The 17,639-nt window shown below is 37.3% G+C and overlaps 1 pseudogene; it reads right to left on the reverse strand.

Moving 5' to 3' along the window:
- Window positions 1-12,280: 12,280 nt before the first annotated feature.
- LOC133050810 (translationally-controlled tumor protein-like) lies at window positions 12,281-12,931 on the reverse strand (annotated as a pseudogene).
- Between the last annotated feature and the right edge of the window lie 4,708 nt (window positions 12,932-17,639).

A 17,639-nucleotide genomic window follows, 5' to 3' on the forward strand; every position in this document is an offset into this window, starting at 1 on the left:
CAGTGCAGGTATCAGTAGATTTGTAGTATGTTGTATAATCCAGTGTTTTAAGTCTAAAAAAACTCCCTTTACTTCAACTCTCCTCAGTTCCCAACTATTGTAACAGCTGCTGATGTTCACCTCAAAGATCTACTTCTTTGAGGAATATTATGAATCTAGGTATGTTTTAATTACATTAAAACACTTTAGGTGAGAAAAATATGTTTGAGGGAATGAATTAGTATACTGAGTTTATGATCACAATGTGAGAATGAGACATGATTACAGATAAATTTTAAAAGGAGTAGAGGAAAATGTCTAGAACTTGTCTCCTTCAGAGAATCTTTCTATTTCTGGGACAAGACATCTATTCAGGCTAGTAGCTTAACCCGAGGAAAAGGAAGATGCAAGGTAAATGTGATCATCCCATATGATAATTTGTTGTTCTTGTATAATTTGTTGTGTAATATGTTGTTGTATAGTTTGTTGTATAATACGTTGTTGTTTAGTTGCCCAGTCATGTCAGATTCTTTGTGATCCCATGGACTGCAGTGCACCAGGCCTCTCTGTCCCTCACCATCTCCCAGTTTGCCGGAGTTCATGCTCATTGCATCAGTGATTCCGTCCAGACATTCCATCCTCTGACGCCCTCTTCTCCTGCCCTTGATCTTTCCTGGCATCAGGGAAATGAAAATATGTGTCTCTCATCATAAATTCCAAATATAGTGTTAAAGATCTGAGGAAGGAAAAAATAGGAACTGAAATAACATAAAATAGGAAATATAAAAGAAAAAAAATTATATAATGGGTACAACATTCTGGTGTTCTATAACAGTGTAAAAAGTATAAATTTGTTAAAAGAGGCTCAGATCTTGAAGATAAATTCATGGAAAAACCACATCATAGCTGACCATATTCCTCCAACCATCTTTCTGTTTTTCATCTCATGATTCCTGGTGTTCTGCTGTTCAAAATAAAGCCTAAGTGAAATGTGTAGCACCCAACAGACATATATCTTGCCTGATTGAGCTGCTTGAGAGGATGGAGGTTCTTGAGGTCCCAGGCAAGAATCAGGTCATCTCTGGGCCCCTAGTTCCCAGAGGCTAACAATAAAGGAGATGCATGGTTTTAGGATGGTTCTGATGGGTCCTCTCCGTGTCCCCATGGCCCTTAGGAGAACTGTTTGGCAAGTTGGAATAATACAAAATGGTAACACTGGTCAAGTTGGAGTGATCTTTGTAACAGCTTCCCTCATTTCTCACTGTCATTGATGGTGAAGAAGTACATACAGGACAAGAAATACTGAGAATTTTGTAGTTTTCAGATAATCAAGGAAGGGTATTACTGCTGTGTCTGAGAAAGTTCTAGCTTTTGTCTACTGGGCTGTACTACCATATGTCAGACCTTCTCCAATTTATTTGTTCAGCTTAGAAGTTCTTGGCGAGAAGAAGGATATATTGTTAGTGATAAGCAGGAGAGTTGGTGTAGGAAATGGCAACCCATTCCAGGATTCTTCTCCTGGAAAATTCCACAGACAGAGGAGCTTGGTGTGGTGAGTCTACGGGGTCACAAAGAGTCAGACATGACTGAGTGACTGAACACACTTGCACACCAACAGGAGAGTTAGGCGCCATACAAACTGATCATACAAGATGGTTTGGAGCTTGGGAAAATGGTGTAAAATTTCTTTGCAAGGAGTAACTTCAGAGTGGGGTGATGGAAGCAGCACTGGAAGATTTAATGAGGATTATATATATATAATACTATATAAGAAAATACAAAAGGCTGGATGACTTAACAATTATATTTTTAATCCAGAGTGAGCCAGATTCAGGAATTTGAGACTGTATATGTATACAGTTTCCATATAACTTGGCAAATTCTGCCACTTGTACAGGGAATGGATTTTCTTCGGTGTGCCCAAAAATTGCTGCCTGGCAGTTTTTCTGTGGAGCCAAGTGGAAAAAAAGGTTCCTTTTGTTATTATTATTATTTTTGCTTTCCCACATAGAATCAATTTGTGGATTGCATAAACCACAGGATATAATTCCACTATTTCAGCCAGAAACTTTCCCGTCTGACCAAGACAATTGCAAATATGCTAAACTTGCTTTAATGAAAAGTCATTCTTTACATAGCTTACATCGACATAAGATGACAAGTCACTCACCAGATAAAAGCTTCTTTGTTTGAATCAAACAATAAGCCAGCTCTTCCACAAAAAAAAAAACAAAAAAAACTGCCATTCTATTCTGTACTGAATGCATTTTCAACTAATGCTGTATTCAGGATCAAAACCAAAGGAGGCCCATCTGCTAGGAAGGCCAAAAGCTCATTTTGTGGCATGTCAGTCCCGTCTGTTATAGAAATGGTCACTCTAAAACTGTTTGCAATTTAAAAGTGCACACTGAGAATTATGTTAACCTCTATTGACCGACTTTTGTTAAATGCACCATTAAGAATCCAATTTACCCTGGCTTCCTCTAAAATGTTGTGCTCAGGGCATTCCAATAGGTACATTACGATGGTCAATTGTCATAGGCTAAAAGTCAATACCTTGTTAGCTCAAATACACCAAGCATTTGTCCCTAATTTTAATAGGGGCCTCTCTTGCCCTGGAATTATGGGGGCACTGATGGAATATAACCTTATAAGATGATTTGAGGGGTGTCAGGCTGGATCCACGGGTAAACACTGATTGAACAAGGCTAAGAAGCCCTAGATAGTGAACTCTGACATCACTCTTCACCAGTCTGGTTCTGCCTCTCCTGCTTAGAGTGAAAATTTGCAGAGGTTAGAACCTGAGTGTCAAGTCAGAATGAGATGATGAATTAGGTCAATTACTACATGGTAGACATGCCAGTCACACTAATGCTTAGTAAATATAGCACACTTTTAATTGTGCTTACTGACATTCACATTTATTTTCTTTTGTCATTTAAATCATCACAGGATTGTTAATCAAGTTGTCCCTTCACTGATTAACTCTTACGTGACTTCACATTGACTTCTGAAACACAGTGCCGCCCCGAGGATGGCTTTCCCTCCCATTTAAAGGGCAGGTTTCCTGCAAGATCCACCAGCAAGGCCCCAACCATGCCCATTCCAGAAAGGTCTTGACCTCATCTCTAGTCAGGCAGGCATGGAGTCACTCAGGCATGAGCCGCTTGGTCGTTCTAGCTCAGCCCTAGGACTAAGGGTAGTGGCATTGGATCAGGTATAATAAACTTTTTACTTTGCCTTATCTCTGATTTAAACCATTATTGGGTATCAGTAGGCCTCCTGAAATCTTACAAGGATAGGCAAATATAAATAAGAATCCCAACAAATTTAAGTATTTTTTAGTTTGCTGATAATCTATTTCTCTGCTCCAAACACAGATGTTTTGAAATTGTTGGCCTTGCTGTGCATCAGGCACATGAATCTATGATCAGTTACATCTCTGTTAAAAGGTAATTTAAATATACTTGGAAGGGAAAAGATGGAAGAGTAGAAGGACTTGACATGAAAACACTAGAATCACAACTAACTGCTGAACTATCATTGACAAAAAAGACTGAAACCTACCAATAAATATATCCTACACCCAGCGACAAAGAAGGCATAACTAGGTGATAGGAGGGCACTTTCACAATATAAATCAAATCCCATACCCACTGGGTGGATGACCCACAAGCTAAAAATAGTTATATTGCAGAGGTTCTCCCACAAGGTTAAGAGTTCCGAGCTCCAAGTCAGGCTCCCAAGCCTGGGAGCCTGACACTGGGCGGAGGTACACCAGAGCATTTGGCTTTGAAGGTCAGACAGGTTTGATTACAGGAGCCCAACTTTCACTGCTATGAAAGTGCTGCACTCAATATGTCAGCAAATTTGGAAAACTCAGCAGTGGCCAGAGGACTGGTAAAGGTCTGTTTTCATTCCAATCCCAAAGAAAGGCAATGCCAAATAATGCTCAAACTATCACACAATTGCACTCATCTCACATGCTAGTAAAATAATGCTCAAAATTCTCCAAGCCAGGCTTCAGCAATACATGAACCATGAACTTCCAGATGCTCAAGCTGGATCTGGAAAAGGCAGAGGAACCAGAGATCAAATTGACAACATCCGCTGGATCATTGAAAAAGTGAGAGAGTTCCAGAGAAACATCTATTTCTGCTTTATTGACTATGCCAAAGCTTTTGACTGTGTGGATCACAATAAACTGTGGAAAATTCTTCAAGAGATGGGAATACCAGACCACCTGACCTGCCTCCCGAGAAACCTTTATGCAGGTCAGGAAGCAACAGTTAGAACTGAACATGGAACAACAGACTGGTTCCAAATAGGAAAAGGAGTATGTCAAGGCTGTATATTGTCACCCTGCTTATTTAACTTATATTCAGAGTACATCATGAGAAACGCTGGGCTGGATGAAGCACAAGTGGGAATCAGGATTGCCGGGAGAAATATCAATAACCTCAGATATGCAGATACCACCGTTATGGCAGAAAGTGAAACACTAAAGAGCATCTTGATGAAAGTGAAAGAGGAGATTGAGAAAGTTGGCTTAAAGCTCAACATTCAGAAAACTAAGATCATGGCATCTGGTCTCATCACCTCATGGGAAATAGATGGGGAAACAGTGGAAACAGTGGCTGACTTTATTGTTGGGGTCTCCAAACTCACTGCAGATGGTGATTGCAGCCATGAAATTAAAAGACACTTACTCGTTGGAAGGGAAGTTATGAGCAACCCAAACAGCATATTAAAAAGCAGAGACATTAGTTTGTGCACAAAGGTTTGTCTAGTCAAGGCTATGGTTTTTCCAGTAACGTATGGATGTGAGAGTTGGACTGTGAAGAAAGCTGAGCGCTGAAGAATGGATGCTTTTGAACAGTGGTCTTGGAGAAGACTCTTGAGAGTCCCTTGGACTGCAAGGAGATCCAACCAGTCCATCCTAGGGGGGATCAGTCCTGGGTGTTCATTGGAAGAACTGTTGAAGCTGAAACTCCTATACTTTGGCCACCTGATGCGAAGAGCTGACTCACTTGAAAATACCCTTATGCTGGGAAAGATTGAGGACAGGAGAAGGGGATGACAGAGGATGAGATGGTTGGATGGCATCACTGACTCTATGGATGTGAGTTTGGGTAAACTCCAGGAGTTGGTGATGGACAGAGAGGCCTGGCATGCTGCGGTTCATGGGGTCACAAAGGGTTGGACACGACTCAGCCACTGAACTGAACTGAACTGAACAGGACTAGGGGAAATAAGAGACTCGACTCTTGGAGAGTACACATTGAATCACTTTTCTGTACTCCTCAAACTAGTACAACATTGTAAATCAACTATACCCCAATATAAAAGAAAAATTCTATTAAAAAATAAAAAAAATTTAAAAATTACTTATGACTATTAAAATAATTGAGAACTAATTTGGATACTGTTTCAATAAGGCCATCTAGATTTTTAAAAAGTATCATACTTATTAAGATTATTTAACTTTTCTATTGCTAAACAGACCTAATTTGAATGCATTAGGACCAATCAATGAACATATCTTTTGTAATTTTATGGGTTGATGTTTATCCACAAGCATAAATCACCATTAACATTTAGAAAATGGTTTTATGGATTAAAATTTGATTTTGTTTTATGTGATCCCAAAAGTATGAGTTGCTTAGTAAATAAAATGTCATGAAAGAGCTCTAATTAAAAATATGAAATAATATTCCCCATCCTACTTTTCTAAAAAGCAAAAAAACTAATATCCATGCTCAGTTCATGCTTTTAGTAAAGTGACTTTAGTTTACCAATGTGTAGTTCTATAATATGGTGGCTATATTTTATCAGTTTTAGATTTGCTTTCTATTTCATCTTTGCTATTTGTTTGTATATTTTCTTTCTGATGGAGAATAATTTCTTCAACTTTGTTATATTTCAGTTTTTCTCATTTTGAAATATAAATAATAGTTTGTTAGATTAAAAATGTATGGTCATCCTATGAAGAAGTAAATATTTGGAAGTAAATATTTGGAAGTAAAAAATCTTTAAATGGCCAAGGAAAACAGTAAATATTGGTATTTCTGAGATGCTATAAATAGTAACAAAACAATCAGCTCTTCTATAACTTACAACTTTATAACTGATGTACACAATGAAGTAACTGAGCCAATGGAAGTTTTGACAATTTAACATCTTCAATATAACTTTGATATTGGCATTTACTTTAATTGTTTCATCATTAAAGATGATTAAACACAATACACATAATATATGCTACACATTTATTGAAATATTAACTATCCTATGCCTATCACTATCTTCCATAGTATTACATTCTATAGCTAAATAATTAGCTTAATCTTGTGTAATAAGTTTTTTTTTTTTTTTTAGTAAATCTTTGGTCTCTCAAAATATATTTAATGTGTTATTATCTTTTGGTATAAAACAATAAAAAGGAAATGGTGGATCTCTATTTCTGTTTAAACCTCCAAATAGGATTTTCATTACAGCACAAATGAAAATGCCAGCTAAAGAAATATAAAACTTAGATCTCTAGCTATTTGATCTCCCCTAATCACCCTCCTACAAAACATTTTCATTAATATAAAGGTTGGGTAAGTAAGTGTGAATTCACTGACAATTGTTGGATAGGAAAAATCTAAAGCCATTTCAACAATAATAAGGGATGAGATTTCCCCTTCACTGCTAATTTCTTCATAATGTCTCTCTCTATACCAGAAGTACTTTATCTGCTTTTTCTAATGTAGTTTTGGGGTAATACATCACACTGAATTACTTAGTCCAAGTGGTCACTTTTTAGCAACTGACAAGATTAGTAGTTGTATCTTTGTTAGAGTCTAGGTAATGGAAGTCACATTTATGTGGTAGTTGTGGCTATTGAATTTCAGTAATATAATTGTTTACATGGAGGAGATAGAAGAGTGTTTAAAGTGAATAAGTGTTGAAAATGTTGAAAGGCTTTGAATAGGAGCCTTTCTTCAGTTTCTTTCAAGTTTCAAATTATGGTGCTCACATAATTCTGTTTTCAATTACTGTATGTATGTCTTTTAAGAAACAAGGCAATGTTTAATTAACTATACTCTAACTTCTTAGTGCTACTGTGACATGAAATTTTTTTCAATGAGGCCTCTCTTGAATCTCATGTTACCAGTTTCAAAGGGGACTTTTTAACTCTTGCCTTAATTATAGTCCAACTCTTTTGAGAAGTTTGATCATTGTTCTTCTGTACACAATAAGTCATTTCTATCTGGCAGCTTTAAAATATACACATATGTATAATATTTATATTAATTCATTCATTTATTGTTAGATTTCAGAAATTACATTATTAAGTGCCTAGGGAGACTTCGGAGAAGGCAGTGGCAACCCACTCCAGTACTCTAGCCTGGAAAATCCCATGGATGGAGGAGCCTGGTGGGCTGCAGTCCATGGGGTCGCTGAGAGTCGGACACGACTCTTAGCGTGTCTTCACGCTAAAGTGACTTCACTTTCATGCATTGGAGAAGGAAATAGCAACCCACTCCTGTGTTCTTGCCTGGAGAATCCCAGGGACGGGGGAGCCTGGTGGGCTGCCGTCTACGGGGTTGCACAGAGTCAGACACGGCTGAAGCAATAGCAGCAGCAGAAGCAGGGAGACTTACTTCAAATTTATTGTGTTTGAATTTGGAATTTATAACTTTTGCTTTCTTACCAAGTTTGGAGAGTATTGCACCTTTATTTCTTCAAGAATTTTTCTGTCATTTTCTTTCTCATCTTTTTTGAGAACTTGAACTGCTTACAATGTCAGACTATTTGACTTTGTTCCATAGGTAATTATACTCTATTTAAAATTTGTTCTCTTATTCAGATCACATGTCTATTGATCTGTATTCGAGTTTCAATAACTCTTTACTCTGCAGTCTCTTGTTATTAAGCCCATTGATTGACTCTTTTATTTCAGATGGTGTATGTTTTTGGCTCTAAGTTTTCCATTTGGTCCTTTTTCACATTTCTTATTTCTTTGTAGATATTTCTTATCTGTTTACTCACTATGAGCATATTTTTCTTTACTTCATTGGTCATCACTAAAAAAAGCCACTCTAAAATCTTTGTTGAATAATTTAACCACATAGGTCACTTTAGGATTAACTGTTCTTTTCTTCAGGAAGACTTCCCTAAGCCTAAGTGGGTTGAGTTAGGTTCCTCTCTTTTCTCTAGGAGTTCAGGCTATACCTCTTTTTTATACAGTATATGAAATTAAAGTAGTGTGTGTATGTGTCCATGTACTCAGACTGTAAACTATTCAAGGACAATAGCACTGTCTTTTTCATCTATATTCCTCTCAATTTCCAGCACAGTAATTGAAAAACAGTACATATTCAGTACATGTTTGCTTAATTAAATATAGTTCAGGGAGACTGTGTGGTTCATTATTCAGGTAGAACACAGTGAAAATCAAGAACTGGGTTTTGGGCCTCAGTTTTGTAATACAGAAACTACATTTGGTTAATATACCTAAAGTTGGCAAAGTTTGGGTAACTGATTTATGCTATCCAATTTATCATTATAAATTAATGCAGAAATTAAAGTTTACTGTTTGTTAAAATATAATAGTATAATAAATATCTTTCTAATGATTAATGTATATAATCAAAGTCTTCTTTACAGAATATATAATTTCTGGTGTTATGCGTCTGGGAAATAAATATAATCAAAATATTGTTTACTACAGTGAAATAAAGTTGGATATATATTAAGGATAATTAATTTAAGATGAATGAAAAGCCTTATAAATCGTCCCTACCCCTCGACCTGGTGTGATCTGAACTCAAGTATACCCTCTACATGTTCCCCTTTGGACAGTTCTGGGTGAATATAGATACCCTTCCTTTTCAACTCACTCATTTTTTTCCCTCTAAAATCCTTGGAGACCATCTTTTAATTTAAATTTATTATTTCCTTGGATAGGTTACAAGTTTAAAAAATCTGCAGTGTATTTGTAAATCTTTCTGAGTTTATACACTGGTTTTGTTTGAATTTCAGTAAAACTCAGTTTTTATGTAGTTTCCCTTTCCCTAAGTTGATTTCAAGATAGTTAATTACTCTTACCCATTTATATTTACTATAATTAGCTTAGCGCTACAGCTAACATTATTTTACAATTCTGCAGACATTTTCCTTTAGTCCTTAAAAAGCTACATAAATTCTTAACTAAGTGATAAACAACTTGCAGTTATATATTCAGGCTTCCATACAGCCATTCTCCTATCTAAAACCCACCCCATTATTTATTTATTAAAAGCCAGTAAATTTTCTAGGTGAACCAAGAAGTTACAACCCTGCCCACACAGTGCTTCTTAAAGCCTAATAAAGAAAACTGTTATTAAAAAAATAGCAAAATAGAAGTGTAGTGACTGTTATAAGAAAAAGTTCAGGGACATTGAAAACACATATTAGATAAATGAACTAAACAAGAACTCGTGGAAGTTTTCTTGAGAAAGTAGTGTTAACTTGAATAATGGGAATAGCTGGAGTTAGCTATAAGAAGGGATTGGTAGGAGGAAATAGAGACTTTTTTTTTAAAACAGAAAGGAATTCCATTTATTTGGTGCAGAATATAAAGAGAATGATGGGAGATGAAATCAAAGAGAAGACCAAATAGAGATATCTCTCTGAAAGATTCCTAAAAAATGTTTCTTAGAACTTAATCATCATTAAACAGTAATTATTAATTTTTGATGCATGTGATTTTAAAAAGAGCTAGAAAGGGGTGTAATCCAACTATCCAAATAACATCTGTTGATATTAAAGAGAATTAATGAAGCTACAAGTGTCTATTAAGAAAATTTCACATGATACAAAAGCAATAAAAAATGACAGCTTTCATTCTCAATTTATTCACCACTAAATTTAAACACCATTTAAAGTTTGTTGAGTTTCTTCTAGAATGAGGAATTGAAATATTTATCTATCTAGTTATCTATATATCTATATTTACCATTATATATTATCCTATTCTACTCAATACTAGTGTGCATTTATATTTAGTATGTTATCATATATTTTAGATACTGTCTATATTAACATTCAGAATCATCTAATTCTTGTTAACAGGTTGTATATTACTCCATCATATGAATGTGCCAATAATTTATTGCCTCTCCATTTCAGACCTATTCTTCTATACTTCTTAATGATGCTAGGCTTAGAACTCCACAAACCACCTTTTCTTTTCCATGTGCGGCCCCAACTCTTTCCCTGACTCTGCCAATGGGGGTAGTAGAAGGAGAACAGAAGGCTGGAGGATGAAGTGTCCTCCCTGTTTTCTATCTATTGCTATTTCCTTCTAATCCTATTCCTATTTGCTTTCTGTCCCGTCTCTCTCTCCAGCATCACTTCTGTCTTTTGATAGTAACAGTTAATTTCAGTTGCAGTAGTTGAGTTCAAAATTGTCAGCTTGCCAGCACACCCAGAACCGACCCATTTCTACCCACTTAGAGACACAAGTACCATCTCAGGCAGGGACTTCTTAGAACTGCAGGAAGGATCACATTATAATTTTGTGGGCTCTGGGCCCTTATGCCTTTGGAGATCGCTTCTACCATTAACAACTTTTTAAAACTATATTTTCTGATGGCATTAATAAAGAAAAATATATTACTATTATTTATAAAAAATATTTCCATTAACCTAAAATTCACTCTTATTTTAAAACAAATCAAAACATTGTCATGGTTCCCTGAAAGTATTTTTGGTCTAGGCACTGTGCCTACATTGCCTAATGGAAATGTGGCCATGGTTCTGTGAATCAGATCTACAAGGTTCTTCCTCCTAGCTTAGAAGCACCAGTATCAACCCAAAGGTTCTCAGAGCTCTAAGCCTCAGCTCCATGGATGCCCTTCCTCCAATTTATTTTAAGAATTCTGACTGTTGGCAGAGATCTCCACTGTGAATCTGAGAGGAGGACACAATTCAACCCATAAAAAGTAGACTTGTCAGCACTTATTAAACCAGAATATTGATAGGTACTTTTTTTATTTTTAGGTTTAGCCATTACAAACATATTTTAATGAACATTTTTGAATACACATTTGGATAAATTCTTATAAGTGTAGCTTTTGCATTAATCTCTTAGGAGTGAAAGAGTAGGGTACCTTCATTTTTAATTTAGTTTTCATAACTATTGCCTTGTTGTATTCCTTAAAACTTCATATTGTTCAAAATATATGGGTTTTCAAGCATTATCATCAAACTCTACATTTTGCTGATCTGATGTGTGAAATATTGTTGTACATTTGTTTTGATTCTCATTTCTTTAATTATGAGCCAGGATACGCATTTGTGGTATATGTTTATTGCCTATTTAGATTTATTCTGAAGACTGCCTGTTTATATGTTTTGCTGGTTTTCCATTGAGAGTTTGCTTTCTCTAACTGATTTTTATGTCATAGATATCTGATTTCTTTAGCCATCTTCATATTTTCACATCAATTAGTTTGTCATTATCTTTGGGTCTCAAGTTAGAAATAACCTTCAACATAAATTTTCCTGTGGTCTCTCCTACAAAAAGGTTGGATCAGGAAACCCCTCCTAAACATAGGGCTTATTTATCCATATTTAGAGCTTATCAAACCTTTTTACTGAGAATTGAAATTGCTTTTTATTCTCTTGTCTTTCCACTGGGTTATAATCTTAAGATCAGAGATCTTGATTTGTTTATTGAAGCAGCCCAGGTAATTAACAGTGTCTGAATTTAAAAGGTATTTAATAGAAATTTTTTTTTTTCTTTTTTTGGCTGGAGGAAGGAAGGAAGGAAGGAAGGGGAAACAGTGAAAGTTCATATTGAGCCATAATCCTTATGGTTTTGAATTTGGAAACCATTGATTCAAAAGTTTTTGGAGATACTCAGCACTTTTCGTATGTATAGTTCCAGTTCTTGAATTTAGCTGGCAAAGTTAATACACTGGTGGTGAGCAAAATGTAGTACTTTCCATCATAATGTGGATCATTTTTTGCTCAGAATTTTAAAAAATATTTTGATTATTTTTAAGGTGGAGGCCATCCATGTTCCACAAGGATATTTCATAATAGAGATTTGTTTACCTTCTCTTGTCAACAGAGACAATTCTGTATAGCACTTAAAAGCTTGGTTTTGGTCTTATTTCTACCATTTCTAGCTTTGTGACGCTGTCCATGTTATTTATTTATTTATTTATTTTTTGAGTTTAAATGCGTTTTATTTTTAGACAACCTACATGACACGTTTTCTCAAAAACAATGCCTCCGCTCCAAATAAATCAATGTGCAAAACAAATGAAGAGCTCTAGATGACATCAGTCCCATCTGTCTAAGTCCTGGTGTTGTGTGGATGAAAAGCAGTGGCCAGCCAGTTATGACGACAGGTGATTGTTCCAAAGTAACTGCCAACTTTGTTAACATTTTTCCATCTCTAAACCATCCTTAAAGAAAATCATATGTGGGGTTACACCATCCTCATGGTAGTCCAGCAGAGCAACCGTGCCATCTGGATTCATGTTTTCACCAATAAAGAACTGATCGTTTTTGAAATTCGCAAGGATGTGCTTGATTTGTTCTGCAGCCCCTGTCATAAAAGGTTTTACTCTTTCTGGTCTCTGTTCTTCAAGTTTCCCTTTGATTGACTTCATGTAATCTTTGATGTACTTCTTGTAGGCTTCTTTTGTGAAGCTGGTTTCCTGCAAGTGATGGTTCACGACAATATCGACACCAGTGATTACTGTGCTTTTGATACCTTCGCCCTCGGGGCCTTCAGCGGAGGCATTTCCACCAATGAGCGAGTCATCGATGTTACCCCCTGTCCTACTGACCATCTTCTCCTCCACCTCCAGACACAGCCGTCCGCGACCTCCCGGATCTTGTAGATGTCGGAGAACATCTCGTCATGGCTAACGAGGTCCCGGTAGATGATCATGATGGCGACTGGAGGGAGGCGACAGCAGCGCTGGCTTAGCAGGAGCCCGGAGCTCAGAGCGAGCGCAGTGCGGCCGGAGTGGCGCTCGGGGGGAGGGGGGAGCGGGCAGAAAAGCTGTCCGTGTTATTTAAATGGTCTGGTCCATAGTCTTGCCGTCTGTAAAGTGAGGATGATATTATTATCTGTTGCATAGCATTGCTGGGAGAATGAAAATAGATGCCATCTATTAAACACTTGTAAAGCATCTGCCTACAATGCGGGAGACCTGGGTTCAATCCCTGGATCAGGAAGATCCTCTGGAGAAGGAAATGGCAACCCACTCCAGTACTCTTGCCTGGAAAATCCCATCGATGGAGGATCGTGGTAGGCTACAGTCCATGGGGTCACAAAGAGTCAGACACGACTGAGTGACTTCACTTTCACTTTTCACAGTGCAAAGAAGACACTAGATATCATTATTATCAATACTGTTTTCCTTTCTTAGGAAGTTGGCGCTTCCTCAGAGTGCTGTGAATTGGAATATTTTCACTGACCTATTTCTTTTCAGGAATGGGAAGATAATGTATACTTTGATTGCTATGGATTAGTATTGACTACAACAGGCAGTTACAGTGTGAAAAAGAAACCTGCCTATCAGTTTGTGATGGAACAGAATTTAAGCTGTTATGTGTATGATCTCTGCCCTATGCATCTGCATGTACTCTTATATACATATGTGCATAATTGGCTTAGTAACCTCAGGAAATTATGGTAGTTGAGACAGTTGTTTTCCTCCACTAAATATTCCCAAAATTTTGTTTTATATTTTATTTCTTTCCCCTTCTAGGATGGTCCTGATATTCATTTTAACTTTGTTTAAGCTATATAAAAAGATTTGTGAAATGTGATACTCATGGAACTGTGCCTTGAGCCACCGTAGGATTGATTCTGGTTAAGTAGAAAAATGAAAGCAGAATTCTTAATTTGTTCTAGTGATGCTTGATTATTCAGGAGTCTATCTGAAATGGAATGCAATTTTTTGTGGTCAGTTTTGTGGTTGAAATAAGAGGCAGCTGCCTCAATGCTGAGATTTCAGAAGGTCCCAGAAGTGCCATTTCTCAGTACCTCTTCATAATCTGAATTAGAGGTCTATTTTGGGTGGGTAAACTTTGCGTTTTTCACAGGTGACTCCAAGAAATTCAAGCACTGTGGAAAGAATAAGCCATTCTTATTTATTATCTTTCTGAAGTAGTTGCTTTCCTATTATTTTCTAATATAAAGGCTAATCTGGATATACCTGTCAAATAAACAGGTAAAGACCTAAGACTTTCAGAAGCCCATGTTTGGTACTCTAGGAGAGGGACTTAAAGAAGTGAAGTTGTTAAATATACATAGATAGATATCTATATTCACAGCTGTATCTATCTATCTATCGATCTATCTATATGTGTATATATACATGTGTATGTATGTATCTATATGCCAATGCCAGATATGAGAATAAGTTAATTCAACCTAATGGTTTAATTTTGAACCCATTGATTATGCTGTTACTGCCTTGAGAGGAAAACATGTTTTATAGCGTATATCAATTAGTATTTTTTCAAGTCTAAAATTCATTTTATTCCACTTATATCTGTTAATATGATTGTTTTTGAGTTGAAAGTGAAAAGTGAACGTGAAGTCATTCAGTTGTGTCCGACTCTTTGTGACCCCATGGACTGTAGCCTACCATGATCCTCCATTGATGGGATTTTCCAGGCAAGAGTACTGGAGTGGGTTGCCATTTCCTTCTCCAGAGGATCTTCCTGACCCAGGGATCGAACCCAGGTCTCCCACATTGTAGGCAGACGCTTTACCATCTGAGCCACCAGGGAAGTCCTCTTTTTTGAGTTCAGTTCAGTTCAGTCGCTCAGTTGTGTCCAACTTTTTGCAACCCCATGGACTGCAGCACACCAGGCCTCCTTGTCCATCACCAACCCCCAGAGTTTACCCAAACTCATGTCCATTGAGTCGGTGATGCCATCCAACCATCTCATTCTGTTGTCCCCTTCTCCCGCCTTCAATCTTTCCCAGCATCAGGGTCTTTTCCAATGAGTCAGTTCTTTGCATCAGGTGGCCAAAGTATTGGAGTTTCAGCTTCAGCATCAGACCTGCCAATGAACACCCAGGACTGATCTTTCTTAGGATCCCTTAGGACTGTTTGGATCTCTTTGCAGTCCAGGGACTCTCAAAAGTCTTTGCCAACACCACAGTTCAAAAGCATCAATTCTTCAGTGCTCAGCTTTCTTTATAGTCCAACTCTCACATTCATACATGACTACCGGAAAAATCATAGCCTTGACTAGATGGACCTTTGTTGGAAAAGTAATGTCTCTGCTTTTTAATATGCTGTCTAGGTTGGTCATAACTTTCCTTCCAGGGAGTAAGCTTCTTTTAATTTCATGGCTGCAGTCACCATCTACAGTAATTTTGGAGCCCCCCCTAAAATGTCTGCCATTGTTCCACTGTTTCCCCATCTATTTTCCATGAAGTGATGGGACCAGATGCCATGATCTTAGTTTTCTGAATGTTGAGTTTTAAGCGAAATTTTTCACTCTCTTCTTTCATTTTCATCAAGAGGCTCTTTAGTTCTTCTTCACTTTCTGCCATAAGGGTGGTGTCATCTGCATATCTGAGGTTACTGATATTTCTCCCAGCAATCTTGATTCCAGCTTGTGCTTCCTTCAGCCCAGCGTTTCACATGATGTACTCTGCATATAAGTTAAATAAGCAGGGTGACAATATGCAGCCCTGATGTACCCCTTTCCCTATTTGGAACCAGTCTGCTGTTCCATGTCCAGTTCTAACTTGTTTTTTGACCTGCATACAGATTTCTCAAGAGGCAGGTCAGGTGGTCTGGTATTCCCATCTCTTTTAGAATTTTCCAGAGTTTGTTGTGATCACATTGTCAAAGGCGTTGTCATAGTCAATAAAGCAGGGATAGATGTTTTTTTGGAACTCTCTTGCTTTTTGATGATTCAGTGGATGTTGGATATTTGATCTCTGGTTCCTCTGCCTTTTCTAAATCTATATTGAATGGTTACATGTTGCTGAAAACTGGCTTGTAGAATTTTGAGCATTATTTTTGCTAGCGTGTGAGATGAGTGCAATTGTGCGGTAGTTTGAGCATTCTTTGGCATTGCCTTTCTTTGGGATTGGAATGAAAACTAACATTTTCCAGTCCTGCGGCCACTGCTGAGTTTTCCAAATTTGCTGGCATGTTGATTGCAGCACTTTCTCAGCATCATCTTTCAGGATTTGAAATAGCTCAACTGGAATTACATCACCTCCACCAGCTTTGTTCACAGTGATGCTTCTTAAGGCCCACTTGACTTCACATTCCAGGCTGTCTGGCTCTAGGTGAGTGACCACACCATCATGATTATCTGGCTCATGAAGATCTTTTTTGTACAGTTTTTCTGTGTATTCTTGCCACCACTTCCTAATGTCTTCTGCTTCTGTTAGGTCCATACCATTTCTGTCCCTTATTGAGCCCATCTTTCCATGAACTGCTCCCTTGGTATCTCTAATTTTCTTGAAGAGATCTCTAGTCTTTCCCATTCTATTGTTTTCCTCTATTATTTGCACTGATCACTGAGGAAGTCTTTCTTATCTCTCCTTGCTATTCTTTGGAACTCTGCATTCAAACGGGTATATCTTTCCTTTTCTCCTTTGCTTTTCTCTTCTCTTCTTTTCACAGCTATTTGTAAGGCCTCCTTAGACAGCCATTTTGCTTTTTGCATTTCTTTTTCTTGGGGATGGTCTTGATCCCTGTCTCCTGTACAATGTCATGAACCTCCATCTATAGTTCTTCAGGCACTCTGTCTATAGATCTAGTCCCCTTCAATCTATTTCCCAGTTCCACTGTATAATCATAAGGGATTTGATTTAGGTCATACCTGAATGGTCTAGTGGTTTTCCCTACTTTCTTCAATTTCAGTCTGAATTTGGCAATAAGGAGTTCATGATCTGAGCCACAGTCAGCTCTAGGTCTTGCTTTTGCTCATTGTATAGAGCTTCTCCATCTTTGGCTGTAAAGAATATAATCAATCTGATTTTGGTGTTGACCATCTGGTGATGTCCATGTGTAGAGTCTTCTCTTGTGTTTTTGGGAGAGGGTGTTTGCTATAACTAGTGCATCCTCTTGGCAAAACTCTATGAGCCTTTGCTCTGCTTCATTCTGTACTCCAAGGCCAAATTTGTCTGTTACTCCAGGTGTTTCTTGACTTCCTACTTTTGCATTCCAGTCCCCTATAATGAAAGGGACATCTTTTTTGGGTATTAGTTCTAAAAGGTCTTGTAGATCTTCATAGAACCCTTCAACTTCAGCTTCTTCAGCATTATTGATCTGAACATAGACTTGGATTACCGTGATATTGAATGGTTTGCCTTGGAAATGAACAGAGATCACTCTGTCATTTTTGAGATTGCATCCAAGTACTGCATTTCAGACTCTTATTGACAATGATGGTTATTCCTTTTCTTCTAAGGGATTCTTGCCCACAGTAGTATATATAATGGTCATCTGAGTTAAATTCACCCATTCCAGTCCATTTTAGTTCGCTGATTCCTAAAATGTCGACATTCACTCTTGCCATCTCCTGTTTGACCACTTCCAATTTGCCTTGATTCATGTTATAATTATAAAAGTTTTTAATTTTTTATTACACTTTATAAGTTTTCTAAAAGTGGTAGCTGCATA

Source organism: Dama dama, chromosome 33 (genome assembly GCF_033118175.1).
Source record: "Dama dama isolate Ldn47 chromosome 33, ASM3311817v1, whole genome shotgun sequence".
In the NCBI taxonomy this organism is placed as follows: Eukaryota; Metazoa; Chordata; class Mammalia; order Artiodactyla; family Cervidae; genus Dama; species Dama dama.